This window comes from Ruditapes philippinarum, unplaced genomic scaffold (genome assembly GCF_026571515.1).
Source record: "Ruditapes philippinarum isolate M1 unplaced genomic scaffold, ASM2657151v2 ctg4651_1_1_1_1, whole genome shotgun sequence".
NCBI classification, from domain to species: Eukaryota; Metazoa; Mollusca; class Bivalvia; order Venerida; family Veneridae; genus Ruditapes; species Ruditapes philippinarum.
The window spans coordinates 8,684-25,977 of record NW_026855580.1 but is presented as its reverse complement, the minus strand read 5'-3'; the positions used below and the strand labels follow the sequence as shown (position 1 = coordinate 25,977).

The following is a 17,294-nucleotide window of genomic DNA, read 5'->3' as shown; positions in this document are numbered from 1 at the left end:
TTTGACCCAGTGACCTCAAAATCAATAGGATCATCTACTAACCATGACCAATTTAAAAAACCAAATATGAAGACTGTTGGTCAAAGGAATCTAAAGTTATTGGGCGGACAAGCTTTTAGAAGTCAAGGCCCCTGTGACCTTGACCTTTGACCCAGTGACCTCAAAATCAATAGAGATCATCTACTAACCATGACCAATCTAAATACCAAATATAAAGACTGTGGGTCAAAGGAATTCTTAAGTTATTGGGCGGACAAGCTTTTAGAACTCAAGGCCCCTGTGACCTTGACCTTTGACCCAGTGACCTCAAAATCAATAGGGATCATTTACTAACCATGACCAATCTAAATACCAAATATGAAGACTGTGGGTCAAAGGAATCTTAAGTTCATTGGGCGGACAAGCTTTTAGAAAGTCAAGGCCCCTGTGACCTTGACCTTTGACCCAGTAACCTCAAAATCAATAGGGGATCATCTACGAACCATGACCAATTTAAATACCAAATATGAAGACTGTGGGTCAAAGGAATCTTAAGTTATTGGGCGGACAAGCTTTTAGAAGTCAAGGCCCATGTGACCTTGACCTTTGACCCAGTGACTTTAAAATCAATAGGGATCATCTACTTACCATGACCAATCTAACTACCAAATATGAAGACTGTGGGTCAAAGGAATCTTAAGTTATTGGGCGGACAAGGAAAAATCGACGGACGGACGGCCGGACGGGGCGACGGCCGGACGGACAAACTGATTCCAGTATACCCCCTTACAACTTCGTTGTGCGGGGGTATAACTAAGACATTACATGACATATTTATTTTCTTTACTATCAGCTTAAGAACATTCAATACATCACTGTTGCCATGTCACAATTATGTAAATTTAGAAATACATTGTCACCTATGTGTTTCTAATTGTTCAGAAATAAAAAGAACTGTAACACGTTGTATCTATGGTATTCCACTATGTTCCTGAATGAAGACAGATGACTTTGAAATTGATATCGCTGGACAAACACACTAACAATGGTTTTATATCATGATGAAAAACATTTTTCTCTGTTTTTATTCACAAATACAAATGACTTTGATATTGATAATGTTGTACAAGTTATATGTCATAAAAAAACAATTTCTCTGTTTCCGTTAATGGTGATTATAATGTAACTGTATGATAAAACAATGTATATAATATGTTCTCCAATCACACACTAGCATACTGGTTGTAGAGTAAGTCTCGAACTTTGAAGTAGTCTTTTGAGATTGCACCTTCTAACTACATACGACCTGCCTCATTCTGAAAATTAAATAAATGAGTTTATCTTTGTTCATAATGTCATATTTTGTGACCGCATTGTTTTCAAAGATGTTGACTGAATCACTTGCTCCTTATATGAGTTCAAACGTCCTCAAAACATCACAAATTTATTTGTGAAAAAGCAATGTGAATGTCAAATGGGATCTGGTGACAACACATGCCACCTGAAAATTCATAGGACAGGGCAAATAAACCTTAGGAAATAAAATCGTAAATTAATATCAAAATGAGAAAAAAAGTTAAAAAATAACAGATTAAAATATTTTACGATTGCCTACAACTAAAAACATACGACTTACCCTTCTAACAGCGATTGTATCGTTGCAGACAAGAGCTCCTGCACTGAACTCGGCTTGTATGTTCTCCTGTAGGAGCACAACTTTAAAGTCACTCAATTTTGGCTCGTTGATATAAACAGCCATGTGACCAGGTAGCTAAAACAGATAAATCAACATATACTAACATATTAAACAGTTATCATTTATAGTTACATATGCTCAGTGTCTCTTAACTTTAATAAACGATTTATGGTAAAAAACATGCATATATATTCATTTTTACCCTGAGTTCATCTCGTAATGGTTGATTACAAGTCTATAAAATTAAAATTTGTATATTATTCAAAGTTCAGAACAACAAAGAAGCAGAATATATGGGCGTCTAAATTAACAAATATGATGAAAAGCAACAAAAAAGCAAGTACCTATAAATAATTACGCTCAATATAAAACTTTAAATCTTGCAAAACAAAAGATTTTTACTTGTGTCTTTTCAATCATAAAAAACCTTGTTTCAGAAAAATAAAGGATGTGTACTGTTTACATTCCGAAAAACAGAAATGTTATTAAATGCTAATGTCTGATTCACTGTCAGACAAAATCTCTCCAGAGGAAATCACTTCAATTCGGAAACCTACAGCAAATTGCAAAAGAAACATTGTAAAATCAAGTCTAATGAAAACAACAATCAGTACATGAACTTGTCTAGAATACAATTTATTCCCACTAAAATCGAAAATTAAACACACAAAAAACAAAACCTGAATGTGATTGTAATACTTCCCCAAGTTGGGGAAAATATTTTTCCATCCCTGTTTAGGTTTTAGCACTAAGAAAGTAAAATACATGTAATATTTATTCGCTACTTTCCCTTGTTTCAGTTCAAACCAAAATCTATTGCAAATTGTAAAAAAAATTAAGTGTTTACGTACATTTATAAGTTTTTTTCTTCAATCAATCATTTACAAAGTATGAACTTTCCATTTATTGCAATTGTGACAATTTTAATATTTAAGATTTTCAGCCACGAAAAAAATATGGGAAAAAAAAAATCGTGAAACTTCAGTTTTTATAAGCATAGTCATGGCTTCACACTATTACAATTTTGATGTCATTTCTTTCCAAAAATCTTTCACTTCAAAACGTCTTGAAATCATATCTTACTATACACATTTAAATAGACCATTTAATAAATGATATTTTGACATATATAAAATAATACACTAAAGTGTTTCATCTTATTATTAACAATAATGTTCAGAAACAAAACTACTCTTCCACAAACAATAATATAAGTCTATAATAGATATGTGAATCAAAAACAATCACATATTTCAATGTTACCTTTATCAGTGTTTATATCATCAAATCATCATCAATCATCATACATCCAGATCATCTTTATGCAAACTCGTATCATCAATACAACCATCAATACAGGCAAGTTCAGCATCTTTTGCTTTTGAAAACTCAAGCGCTGTTACGACATAATCTTTTAATTTTACCTAAAATATGAAATTATTCTGTTTTAGGAAAGACTATAAATATATTTAGTATCATTTTAATAAATAATTGCTCTTAAAAATTCTTTAATTGATACTTGTTTAAATCATATCAATTTTAATTGCAGGAGTATATTGGTATATTTGACGGTTACTCATGACATATATCAATATTGTAACTTAATGCCATCATTATATAAATTGAATATTTATGAAGAGTTAATTAAAATGATATATTTACCTGGAATATATGACTTTCTGTCGTGGCATCAACAGTTTCACCAATTTTAGGTGTGAATACATGTCCTTGTATCATACCCTGTGTGTTTCGGCAATAATCAGCCAGAGATTGTGTAGCCTCCTCCGAACCATGTACCAAAATCTGTTTATAATAACACACATGCAGATTTTTTTTTAATTTAATGATATACAAAAATGTATTAATCATCATAAAGCAGTTAGATTGGTCAAATGAAAATCATTTTAACTTAATTGAAGTTCTTATAATATTGGAGGATTTTCTCTTCTATTCTGTTAAGCAAAGATTATTTACATTCTGTAGTATAGTATTGGATGAAGTGTCTGAAGAGTTTTCTGGAACATGTACTTGAACCATCTTTTATATCTAATTCTTAAACTTAAATGCATTGAATAATTAAGGCAAGAGAAAATATATCTATTTGGACTGGGTGCTCATGAACATTTTGAAATACATAAGCCATGACACTGGTGAACTCCAGTTGCTCATGATTTTACGTTAAATTATATAACGTACCACTGGCTTTGTAATTCATGAAATATTTTAAAATTGATTAAAACAATGACTGTGCAATCACATACCAACTGTCTTGGTTTAATATGATTCAGTATTTTTCTCATGGATTCGCCGTCTGTTCGTCCTTCAAAGTCAATGTATTTTATACTTGCATTAATGTCTAGTGTTACTGTGACAGCAATGCATTTAGTTGGCACTTCAGAAACATCTAAAATAGTGAGAGAATTTTGTTTGTACGCAATATATCGCCAGTTAAAGCAGACAGAAAGGCGTTGGATTACAGAAAAAATTGACCTAGGTATATTATTTTTCTTTCACTTTTAATACAACAATTATCTACGACTGTTCGTTAGATAATAATGGTTTCTGGAGCTAATGTTATAATTATTGTTTTGAGATTTTTAAAACTTTTAAGATATTTTTTTAATTAAACGTGTTTTAAGACAAAAGTAAGGTTATGAATAAAAAACAATTGATGCGACAAAACATCTCCAACATTTTTGAACCACAAGTCTTTTTATGAGCCGGTCACTCTTCAATCCTCTTTTTTGTGTGCAAAAGCAAAACTGGGATGCCTTACTGGTCAGCAATTTTTCTTATATATAAGTCTTACTTATGCCTATGGTCTTTTAAGACACATCTCAAAATATTCATATCTCAAGAGAGAAAATATATTTCTCTCAAAAACGAGTACAAGTAGCTACACGTTTAAAACAGGCATGGCAGTTTGACAGTTTATCCTAGAATTCCACTTAAAATTAACCTTTTCAACATTAAATTACTACTATGACGTCATTCCTTTGTTCTGACCGTACTGTATTTTTAATACAGTACAGGTAGATGTCCAATATTAATGTGTAAGTCCAATATTAACCGTGTAACACATTAATATTAGACAGCGTGCCGTCTCTTGAAAGAAGCTTGTATGACCACAGGATTTTGTGGAAAATTCTCCAAATAAAAAAAGAAAAGAAAAGGAAAAAAAAGAAAAAAAAACGATTAAGTAAAATGTAGCCTCTTATCTCAGAAGTTAACACGAGGAAAGATGCAATATCTTTCCTTCGCCCATTACGCAATTACATAATTTTAGGAAAAGAACAATACTAGTCTTGTTCTCCGGCTCATTTAACGAATTATTATTCCAAACCTACTGATTTTTGATTTTCAAGCTCTTTACATCATATCACTGTTTACGCTTTCCAAGTGAAAGATAGCGGCGGAGCGTCAGTTAGGATATGATTTTATGAGATTAATTTCTTGTCTATTGTCCGTTTTTTTCTGTTTTAAATACATGTATACGTTAAGTTGACAATCATACATGATTTGCTTTATTGTATGTACGATATGTTTCAGTTAGGTCAACTTTTTTAAATAAGGGTAATGGTCAGCTTTTAAATACAATAAAGAAAATAAATTCATCTATTTAAAACAAAATCTATTTAAAACAAAAGCGGTTATGTTTGAGTGCTTATATAAAGAAACGATTCCAGACTCCTGTGGTATGACAAATATCAATTCAAAAATAAGAAAATATCATTTTGTTGCATTAATATCCAAAATTTTACATCCGTAATAGTTGTAGTAAAGTAAAAATATCATTTTAACACTAAATGGTCAGTAAAAATCCTTCTTAAACGTCATAGATTGTTTCAGACAATCATTTAAAATATCCGAGATTCAACACAAATTTGAAAACATTTCATTTTTATTATTCCTTGTAAAAATCCCAAATGTAAATTCATGTATACTGTATGTGTGTAAGTCCAACATTTTGTATAACTGGTATATTTTGTGTATATCATTGTGTTCATGTACATAATTGGTCATATTTCAAAACACGAACATTTCATGCTACGGACATTTTGTTATTTAAGAGGCTACCTATATGGTTTTGCAAGTAAGAAAAAGATAATTGCTAAAACATTAATATTGTACATTTCTAGCTCAAAAATACATTATTTCTAATTTTTCGATAGATAACATGATGTTTGATAGTAAAAGTAGTAATTTAAGTAAGATATAAGCCTCAAACTGACCAATAAGTAAAATATTGAATTCCCTTCGGCGCTACGCGCCTCATGAAATTCAATATTTTACATATTGGACAGTTTTCGGCTTATATCTACTACATACATCTCAGTCAAACTACCAAATGTAATAAAACATCGGTGACATTTTTAAGTACCGCATAATGGCTATACTATTAAGACAATTTAAAGTTACATTAAATAAATATGTAACAATATTTTGCCGTCGGCCTAAAAATCAAACATTCTACAGTTTCATTAACCTGTTTAATAGTATTGTTGTAAATCTCATCAAATATTGTTCGTAAATTAGGATTTTAAACGGGAAACCCCACGGTACCACTAAAGTTCGTATACGAATTTTAACATGCAAATGAAGACTATAATGAGCTCGTGTATGCACTACGTCACAGTTTTTTAGTTGCTATCCGGAACATAGCAAATGTGATATTTTCTTGTGCAAACACACTTTAACCGTTAAAGCTTCACGGTGCACTAAACCTGGGGTTCAGTAAAAGTAATAATCTCGTAAAAAGATTAAATTTGTATGAAAACATCCGTTACAATGCGGAAATATACCGTTAAATTAGGACTGCCGCTTATAGTCATGTTTGTTGATTTAATATTGATGTACGGATGATCCGAAGGCGGAGTTTCTCATGCAAACAGAAATTGTATTTTCCATTTCGCCACAATGAGGTTACCTATTTTTATGCTAATAAAACTCATTTTGGTTGTTTGGACACCAAAATAAGACCTGGAGTCGATATAAAACCCAATTTATTAATGAATTGTCGCTATTTAGTTTTTTATGAAATTTATTTAATGTAACTTTAAGAAAGCAATATATAGGACACTTTTATTCCTCGTGGATTATCTGATAAGGGTAACAATTTGTTAGCATGCAATTCTAATAAATTTGATGAAAGTAAATGCAAATACTATCTTAGAGCTTTCAAGGAGTGAATACTTTGATAAACGAAAATGTATAGACACAACAATGTGGTAAAGTGATTTTGGTATAACCAAACCCTAATCATATTATGATATATCGTAAAACAACGTTCCATGTTCTTCCAAATAGTAAGATCACCTTCCTCCTCAAAAAAGCAATACAGTTTAAACGCCTAAATGTTACCATTTATAGATTAGCACTTTTGTATTCAGAAAGAACAAAAATATCTTACATAAATGTAACTTTTTTTCTAAGCCGAAGTGATGACGAAGAGTAATAAAAAACAAGGTTAATCGCATAGACATGAAATCACCACAAATACTTTCTAAAGAAGTCAAATTATCTGATATTAAAAACCATTTGTTAATTCTATAAATAAATCAAAATCTAAATTCATATGGGAAAAAATCGTGATTTTTTTCAACACGTCAACATAACAGTTGGGAATAGATTTAACTTTGACATTACATGTTTTATAAACCTTTCATTTACATTTAAAATCTATTTTTGAATAAAATCTGGTTTATGACTCTGTAATTATGTTTTCCATATTTAACCACGAAATAAAAAAAAACGTACAAAATCCTTTTTTAAAGTAAAAAAACTTGATTAATTTGATCGAAACTTACCTTGAAGTTGGTCGGATTCTGCAACTAGTTTTTCCTCCCAAACATGCCAAAAAAAGACATTTTGATAAAGATGCTAATGAACTTTGCTCATTCCTATATAAAAGACATTCCTAGTTTCCTGATGTATAGTTACCACGTGCTGCTTTTCCATGTGCCGTGTATGTAACAAGAGAGTGTAAAAGAAACTTGATATAAACCTGTATTTATATAAGGACGCAGGTTTCATATTTTCTATTATTTTTACTTGAGTTCATCTTGTTTGCTAAAAGTGTAGTGTCATTTATTAAATATGTCATTTATTAAAAATGTTTGAACTTGTAGAATAACTTACAGTTGACATGGTTTCATCTACGACTGGAGCCTCTGCAATCATGTTATCCTCGGGTCTGAAAAAAACCCAACAAATCATTTTACGATATAGTTTAAATTTGTCTCATATATTCACTATTGATGACATTTCAATGAGTCAGCAATCATAAAATACAAGACAGTGCAAACAAAATACAGTTTCTCTTACTCCATTATTTTTTATTGTAAGCAGTTAAAATTTCTAGCTACGTAATTCCGTTATAAGAAAAGAGAAATATAAATAAAATAATGTTAATATAAAGTGTTGATTTTAAGAGGTAATTATACTCTAGTAAACTTAGTTTTATCTATGTTCAAAAGAGCTTATTTTTAATTATTTGTGTGGTCCAGCAAAAACTATTGGTTAATAAACATCGCCTGATTATTGCAGCAGCTGTAAAATTATAGGTTCATCATTGGTTTTGAAAAAAGAAAAATCTCACCTGATCACTTCACCATATTCATCCCATTTCATTCTTTCTTCTGTATATAGAAACATTGGGTATGACTTTTTAGCCTGTTTGAAAAAACCTGATCTTCCTTTACCCTAAGATAAGTGTTTTATTCAATTTTTAAAGTAGTTCTAAAACATATACAGTTTACACTTAGTCTAGTTGTTCATTTGAACTGTCAATAATATTTATATTTTTTTAACTAAGGAACTTATTTTCATTAAGAATTGCATATATACTTGCGATCTTATTACTTAAAACATTGTTATATGCATAAAGTCAATTTAAGATTAAAAAAATATTGTTTATATGTAAATATTTCAATAATCATGGGGGACATTCGAGTTTTCCTCCAATAATTCCAGGAAATAAGGAAAAAGGTTAACAATTATCTTTCCTCCTTTATATAGATAAATCATTTTGCACTTCTTGAAGACACAGCAGTTGTCTTTGTTAATGGTATAGAAATGTCAGTACCACTGTGTTACATTTATAAAGATCATCTTTATATTTCACAAGTAAGTAGGTCAAACTTTTCTATTCAATATATTTTCAAGTAAGATTACACTCTGTTTTAAGCGCTTTTTTTTCCATCTCTTTTATCGTTTTTTTTCTTCCTTTCTCAGCATTATTTTTATCTTTTTTCTTAAAAAAAATAAGGATGATTACACAATGTCTTGGAAGAAAAGTACTTTAAAACGTCTCTGAAAATCAAGTGAACTAAAAAATGAATTTAAACCTAAATTTTAATTTCAAATCAAAACATGATAAGATATACATTTATTACCTTTTGTTTAATAATAATATCGTGTTTTGGTATGGATGTTCCAAAAACAGGAATGATTCCAAATCAAAACATGAGAAAATATACATTTATTACCTCTTGTTTGATGATGATATCATGTTTTGGTATGGATGTTCCAAAAACAGGAATGCCACTGACAACTTCCATCTCTGTGTCACTCTCATCACTAGATTCATCTCTGAAATCATAGTTAAAGTTTGCTCAAACTATGGTATCTTCAATAGAAAGAGCTTGTAAATTGTTTTCTGACTAAAGAATTGGACTTGTCCTCTTTAAAATTTAGGTGTTTCGGGATTGAACTTAAAGCTGCAAATAATATCTGGTCTGGTCAAATTGTAAATTCCCAATGCAGGTCTTGAATCCACCTATACTAAGACTTGTCAACTTATGTCAATAAGATATATTATACCAGAAGCTGTATTGCATTTCTATTTATGTGTAATTACAATATCCTTGCATTAGATGGCAGAATAACCTGTAAAATGTATTAGTGATGTATCAAAATGTGTACATGTGATAAAATGAATAGATATATGTTGATGAAAAGAAACTTCATTAGGTCATTTGCTTTAACCATAAGGTTAAATAAAACCTATCAAAGCAGTTTGAACAGGCTCTATACATCTGGTAGCACATTTCTTTATTTAGATATTGAAATCTCTTAAACATATAATGAATGGACTGTAAAAAATTCAGAGCAGGGCAAGGCCATTAGACAAATCTAGCTGTTTTAAATGGTAAAAACAGGATATGTCTCTTTACATATGTACAGTAAAACATCTCAATTTATATTCAAAAACCTCTTTTTAAGAGATACTTCAATGATGCCGGTCATCAAGTGTATACTTAATGATCACATGACTATACACCTTGACTTTTTAATATATTGTCTATAAAGTTAAAATAAGCATTGATTTTTTCACAGATATAGAAAAATTTTGACCTTAAAAATGATATGCTATAAAGTTCAAAAGTTCGTGTTTGTCTTTAAATCACCCCAAATCAATAAACCTTTGGTGAAGACATTTTCATCTGAAATAATATAGCCAATTATTTAAGGCTAGATTTTCGTTTTTCTCCCTATTGTCGCCTGACCAGCCACTTAGATCTCTCAGTGAATAATCAATCATTGTCTGGACATTTGAGATAACATAGAAAATCCTCTCCAGTGACGTTTTCATGAGCAACAGAGCATTGTCTTATGGAAATTGTAACAAGAGATTTTATAAGCTGTAAAGTAAACTGCTGGAGGTTAAGTACTAGCAATCTAAATCCTCAACAAGGTTAGCAACCTTTTAAGATACCCTAGCAATGTATGAAATTGTCCTTGAAATGTTTTCTTAAAGGCATAAGATGCCTTTGAAAAGAATAAATATTTTCAAAGGTAGCAATATGCAAACAAAGTGGTATTTCTACTTCCATACAAAACAATCGTTAAATATAACTGTACTAATTACCAAACTGCAAAAGAAACAAAAGATGGCTCAGAAAAATGACCAATGAGTTACTATTTAGAAAATGTAAAAGGACATCAAAACCTTTTGAAAGATAAAGGCTTTTAGGCTTCATGGGATTTAATTGCAGGGGTATTCAGAAGCTCACTCACAGATGATGAAAATTTCTTAAAAACAACAAAATGAAAACATCAACAATAAGACTGATATGCTATTATTATCTGATCAGACATTATATGACAATTAAATTCTAAAAAGGTTCCTTAAGTACATCTAGCAGGTGAGGTGTTTTTTCCCTTATTGTTCCTATCTAAACATCTACATAATTATGCTTTCTAAAATGTATAGGGATCTCTCTAAATTAGTTGTCATGAAAATAAATGTTGCCCTAAAATACAGATAAGGATCCATCAAAATCAGTTGGGGTCATAAGGAATGAAAACCACTCCAATAAAGGACTATTGACAACTAAGTCAACCACTTGGCAATAGAGGAACCTAAATTGATAAGACAAGCTCTTCATTAACATGGTATTGTAAACACTATTATGTCACCATGCAACTCTAACATATATGATCATAATGTTAGAATCCATCTTCTATACAATATGGGGAAACCGATCTAATCAATTGCATAAAAACAAACTTAAGATTTTATAGCAATAACATATGTTGCTCACATGTGATTTGTAAAGAATAAAGAAACATTAAGGCATACAAATGTTCTGATTATACCACTTTTATTAAACATATGTTCCTGTATTAAATTTGATATATTGCCTATTGGATAAAAACTGAAGGACACAAATATCTGAATTAAATTTTGATGAACATTTCGTTATGTTTCTTAATTGCGTGGCCTTCATCTAAAATATAAGTTATTGTTTGGGATGTTAACATTGCTCCATAAAAAATCAAGAATATTGGTATCGCAGATGTATTCTTTGTCAATTTATGTGAAGGCTAAAGCATGGTCCTTATTGTTAACCATAAGAAAAAAGTAGGAAAATCTAGTTTCAGCTTTAAGCATTTGAACTAATTGCATTGGGTCACTCAGTCAATGAAGAGATCCATGAAAGGTTTGGACAACCTAAAAGTCAAAGATATGTAAATGAATGAAGATGCATTGAAAAATAGCAACTAAAAGCTCCATCAAAATAATTCAGGAATTATAAAACTAAAAGGGTTCAAAATGATTTCTACTGTTTTTTCTATTTATACTCTACAAAAGATAAATTTTAATGTTAAATTTATTTTCAAATAAATTAGTTTGATGTCACAGTCTTCTCATGCTTGTTATATACATTAAATAAAGAAAAAAATTATACCCACTTAAATATAAAGATGCTCCAAATCTGATCAATAATTATTTAACAAATTGTGCAATGTGTAAGGTATTTTGCCATTCGAGATAATAAGATGTCAGGTTAATTTGTACGGTAGGAAATAGCAGATGTTTTAAGACAAAATATTGATTGATTCATTGTTGAATATTTAGCCTTAGGTAATGATAGATTTCAGTATAATCATGCATTTCTGTCTACAATCATAATTAAGCATAATGTATTTATAGGTTTTTAAGTAGAAAAAGGAGATAAAAAATGTCACCGAATTAAAGGAACTCCACTGAGGTCAAAAGTCTAAGAAATAAAATTTGAATTTCTACATAGATCAACTAGGGTATTAAAAACAGAGAGATTTGTAAAAGGTAACTTAGAAATACACTTAGAAATAAATTGGAAATCGGACTGTTGTGCTATTCTTACCCAAATTGGAGTAAAAAGTGTTGCAGTGCTTTTCAATTTTGGGACATTTTTCACACTTAGAATAGTTATTCTGGAAAGTTGGAGTGAGCGAATGATCTGAAATTTTACACACTAGTTATTGGTCTTGATGTGCATCAATTGGAACAGTTATTTCGATAAATTATTTCCAGTCTTGTTATTTCAAAAATCTGGATGGAGTCCCTTTAATAAAGAAACACTGTTTGTATTACAATGTAACAATGAAATATAGTTGAAGTTGAAACTTTGTGTTTCTAGAAGCATAGACTCTATATCAATATAGACACACAGAAATGAAAACCACACCAAACAGTTGAGCATCATTCATAGCAAGATAAATCATACAGAAATAAGACAGTATTAAAATATAAAAAATAAAATATGTGTGACAAGAATAATTTGCTCTTTAAGTGATTTATAATTGTAAAAGTTGTTTCAAATAATTGAAATAAGGAGTTACAAAATTTGGTTAAGGAGTAAATATCTAATATATAAAAATTTCATGCAAGATCACTAAATATATGGTGAAAAAAATTAACAAAAACAAACAAAAACAATACTTCAACAAATTTTACCCCCGGCAAAAAAACTAACTAAAAGAATTATACAGCTCAAATGTATGTCTGTTACAATCCTAGATGAACATTTACACTTGCAGATAAAACGATATAAGAACATGTAAAACAAACCACATAACAACAGAAGAAAAACTTTCATATGTCATAAATATGTTAAAGTATATTTATGACTGTTTTTTTTTTTTTTGAAAACAATACCTGTCAGTGTCCTTTTTATTTTTCTCTTCTTGTTCTTTTTCTTGCTTTTTCTTCATATATTCTTCAAGCTCTGTCTCTTCAAGGCGTATTCTTCTTCGTACTTGTACAAAAATGTAAAAAAATAATATCGGTCTGAATCTGGTTCTGAGTGTTAATGCCTCGGAAGTGACTATGAGAGACATACATGTATTGAGAGACATACATATACATGAAGTCTGTTGTTTGTAAGAAGTATTCATTGGCTGGTAAATTCTCTTATTTGAGTGTACTTACAAAATCACAAGTCATTAACATGATTGTCAAATTGGTGTTATAATAAATAAGTTTATAATCTATATATGAGCTAATATCGAAAATTTAGTGATTTAATAAGGATTTAAGTCACATCAATACTGTGAATACCATATGGCAACCTATCATTTTTACTGGTAAAACATGAATCATTTTTCTGTAAAAGCAAAATTTCAGGCACAAGAGGGTCATAATCTCACACAGTAGAACCGACCTCTTGCAGTACATTGTAGCTTCTTCTTATGCAAGAATTCAAAGACCTTTGAAGGATTTGCACCTTCATTTGTTGTGAGGCATATGATTCCAAGTTAGCTCCATTTAGAACCAGACAGCCGGACAGAAACCCCTGCTTATAAGAAAAGATGAAATAATTTCAAAAGTGAGAATATAGCAAACCTCCATGGTAACCGTTTCCTTGTCTGTATTATCAATGAGCCATCTTGCCAGAGTTTTTGGCGAAGTTCTATTGGTAAGAATTATGCTGTTCTTGGGATAACCGCACCATGCAACAAACAAATCTCTAGAAAAGCCACTCTGTAAATCGGGCTATTACAATTCCATTACCCTGTCAGTAGTTACAATTCAATTGACCCCTCAGGAGTTGTGATTCCATTGACCTCTCTGTAGTTAACATTCATTTGACTTTCCACTAGTTACATTTTTCAATGACCACTCAGTACATGTAGTTATCTATCGTTAATGTGTACAGTATATCTTGCGTATCCTAACAAAATATATGTATTATCTTATTATTGTTTTTATGTCATCATAAATTATGATCATTCTTTCAACAACAACAAAAATTTCATAAAGATATTAAAACTATTATTTGTTGTTTGCAATAAAATAAATATATTGATACTTTCTAATGCTGAAAAACATAATCTTTTGTTATTGTCAAACCACAAACAAAACAATTATTGTCCTCAAGTTAAATGCTCCAGCTGAGCATTTTTCATTAAAATGTCCTGAACAAATGTCTTAAAAGCTCTGTTGATATCTTGAAAGAATCTTTACTGTCAATAATTCTTTAAAAAAGATCCCCAACTTTCTAGATTTTAACCATGCACCCTCAATATTAAAATACAAAAATTAATTTTAATATTTAGTGGGAAAAAAGTATATTTCCAATTACATTTCCAAAAGTGATATGATTAAATACTCTTTTTGAAATGTGACTACACAGGATTTAATTTTCTCATCAAATTATTTCCTAAGCATCATTTCTTTACGCACCTGTGCCTCTTTGCGACTCTGTAAAAACGGTAATGCATATATTTTGATGTGATATGTCATTTGCATTATTCAAACATAGCCTTTAAACGTGATAAATGTTAGTGACGCACTAAATGCGTCTCAATAAGAAAGTTGATAGATTCTTGTTCAATGTAAACAGTTTCTTATTTTGGGTATGTGCTAAATAGAATATTTCATTTGTGTAAATTCAAAACTAAATTTCTTGAACTTGCTGAATAAAACAATGTCATGATTTCCCGTGGCTCGCAAATTATGATTTTAATCAACTTGTTTGATAAATTTAGTATTAAACGCACTGTCATTTGAAATCATCAATATTTTGTTCATTTAGACATCAACTACTCAGATGCCTCAGTTCGGGCCTAAAATAATGCACAGAAGAGCACCTGAAGTCTTCATTCACCTGTTAAGCTGGAACGTCGCCATATGACCTATGTGTTGGTGCCATGTGAAACCCAATCCAAAATAACAATTTAGACATCAGCACTAATGATCCTTTAACATTCTTCTGCTGTACTTGTAACGCAGAGATTAAGAGCTAAACATCGCAATTATAACCCTCAAACATTTATTACCAAGGGATTATGGGTTACAATAGATATAATTAAACATGAATAGAATTACAAATCCAGCACTGCAAAAACAATCTATTCTTGATTCAGATCTGATTACCTTATCTGTGGTAATTGGTCAATGCAACACATCAGAACTTGTTAAAAATAGGAGGTTACCTAAAATGTTATCACATTAATTTGCACTGACCAATATTTGCTATGCTCTTATGATGGAAGATTTTCTTTTCACAAACCGAAGTCAAATATGGCCTCAAACATATAAAAGTACACAATGTGAGATAATTTGATGGAACCAACATTGCTTATGAATTTAAGACACAATAAGAACCAGAATGAACACAATATAATATATGTATGAACAAGTTATTAACTCCTCTAGCATTAACAGAATCTATTTTCCATCCCTGAAAAAGCACATTTCAATCTGCATTCATGAAAAATAACCTAGGAGTTTGTGTCTCTATCTGTATTTTTGAACACCTCTCAATTCAAAGAGAATTTTTTCTCTCAAAATATAGTCATATACATGTACAAACACATTTGCTTGAATACAAAAATACACAATACCCTGCCATATAAACCAGACACTCTACTTAAAGCATGTTACAGGAAAACAATCACCATTAATCAGCAGTGTACAAACTATCATTAGTACTTTCCCAAAAAAAATTCTTCAATTATTCATTACATGTAGATAGTACTTTCATTTATATATAGCAAGGGTTGAAATTAAAACTTCTAAAAATACATTGACCCTGGTGATATCTAACTTACCAATGGATAATTTACCAAACTTCACTGGCATAATCAGACTGTATTGTGCAAATTCCCTCGATATATCTTTCCGTCATTGTAACTGTACATTTATGGTTCTGTTATCATTTCAATTATCTCCCTTTATGGAATTTCTTACAACATTGTAAGTTAATGTAAAGTATTAAATGATGTTCGTTTTTTTTTTCAACTCAGTTTTTGCTGAATACAGCTGTGGCTATCTCTGCATATCAGCTTGTAAACACAAAAGAAATAAAGCATAGTGTAAACTTTTCTCTTTGCTTGATAATTGAAAGAGCTCACTTGGTTTTACTTTACAAGAGCACCGCATGTGATCTTAACCCTTGATTGTTAATTTATTTCTAAAGCTAAAAAGGGGTAGAACTACAACAATATAGCTTTCAGAATAATGCCCCTTGTCTAACAACTGCACCCTGTCATGAGAAGTTTTTCATCTTTCATGTTGATAACAACAATGCAGCGATGATAAAAGATTGACTAACTCTTCAAAACTGATGAGCTAAAAAAAACAAAACTGAAAAGTAATCTAACAAAAGTACCATTTTCAATTATTATTTCTTGATTATCTTTTTGCATATCTTTCTGTTTTAAGTGACCCAGCTGATCTGTCAAAGAAATTCAAATTCTATATTTTTTAGGCTTTTTAACCTCGGTGGAGTTCCATAACTCATTGCATATAAAGTCTTAAGCAAATATTCCCTAAGTGGAGGGGATATACACACTTCACTTCAGCCCATATATTTGGGCTAACAAGAAAACATTCAAAATGCGAAAAAGAAAATTACTATATATTTCTTTATAGAACTGTCACCTTAAGAAAACTTGGGGTTGGGGTACTTTAAAGAAAATGTCTGCCTCATAAATCACAATCTGTTAACTGTAAGATACAACCAAATGCAATTATTGGCAATATTTCAGAATAGTTTTATCTCACTTGTGTATTCTAGTATTCTACAAACCTACCTTGTTCTAGACTTAGCACTAAGTGGTAATTTAAAAGCACTTATGTTATGCATGTCTACTAGTGTTGACGCTATTTATAAATAAAGAGCTTAATTGTATCTATCAAACAATCAGCATCTCATCAGCAAGTACAGTATACAAAAATATTTCTCACTGATTTCACTACTCCTTGATTATAAATTCCATGATATTTTCATGAACTGTAGCAATCTTCCATGATACCATGAGAGTACCGTGTGAAAACAGAAAATGCTACTAATCTCTACATACATGTGAACTTTTTTCAATGATCAAGTCGGAGATTTTTCTTCAA

At 30.5% G+C, this 17,294-nt stretch overlaps 1 pseudogene; it reads right to left on the bottom strand.

The window, feature by feature from the left end:
• Positions 1–1,133: 1,133 nt before the first annotated feature.
• On the bottom strand, positions 1,134–16,028 carry LOC132743779 (cleavage and polyadenylation specificity factor subunit 2-like; annotated as a pseudogene).
• Positions 16,029–17,294: the final 1,266 nt, after the last annotated feature.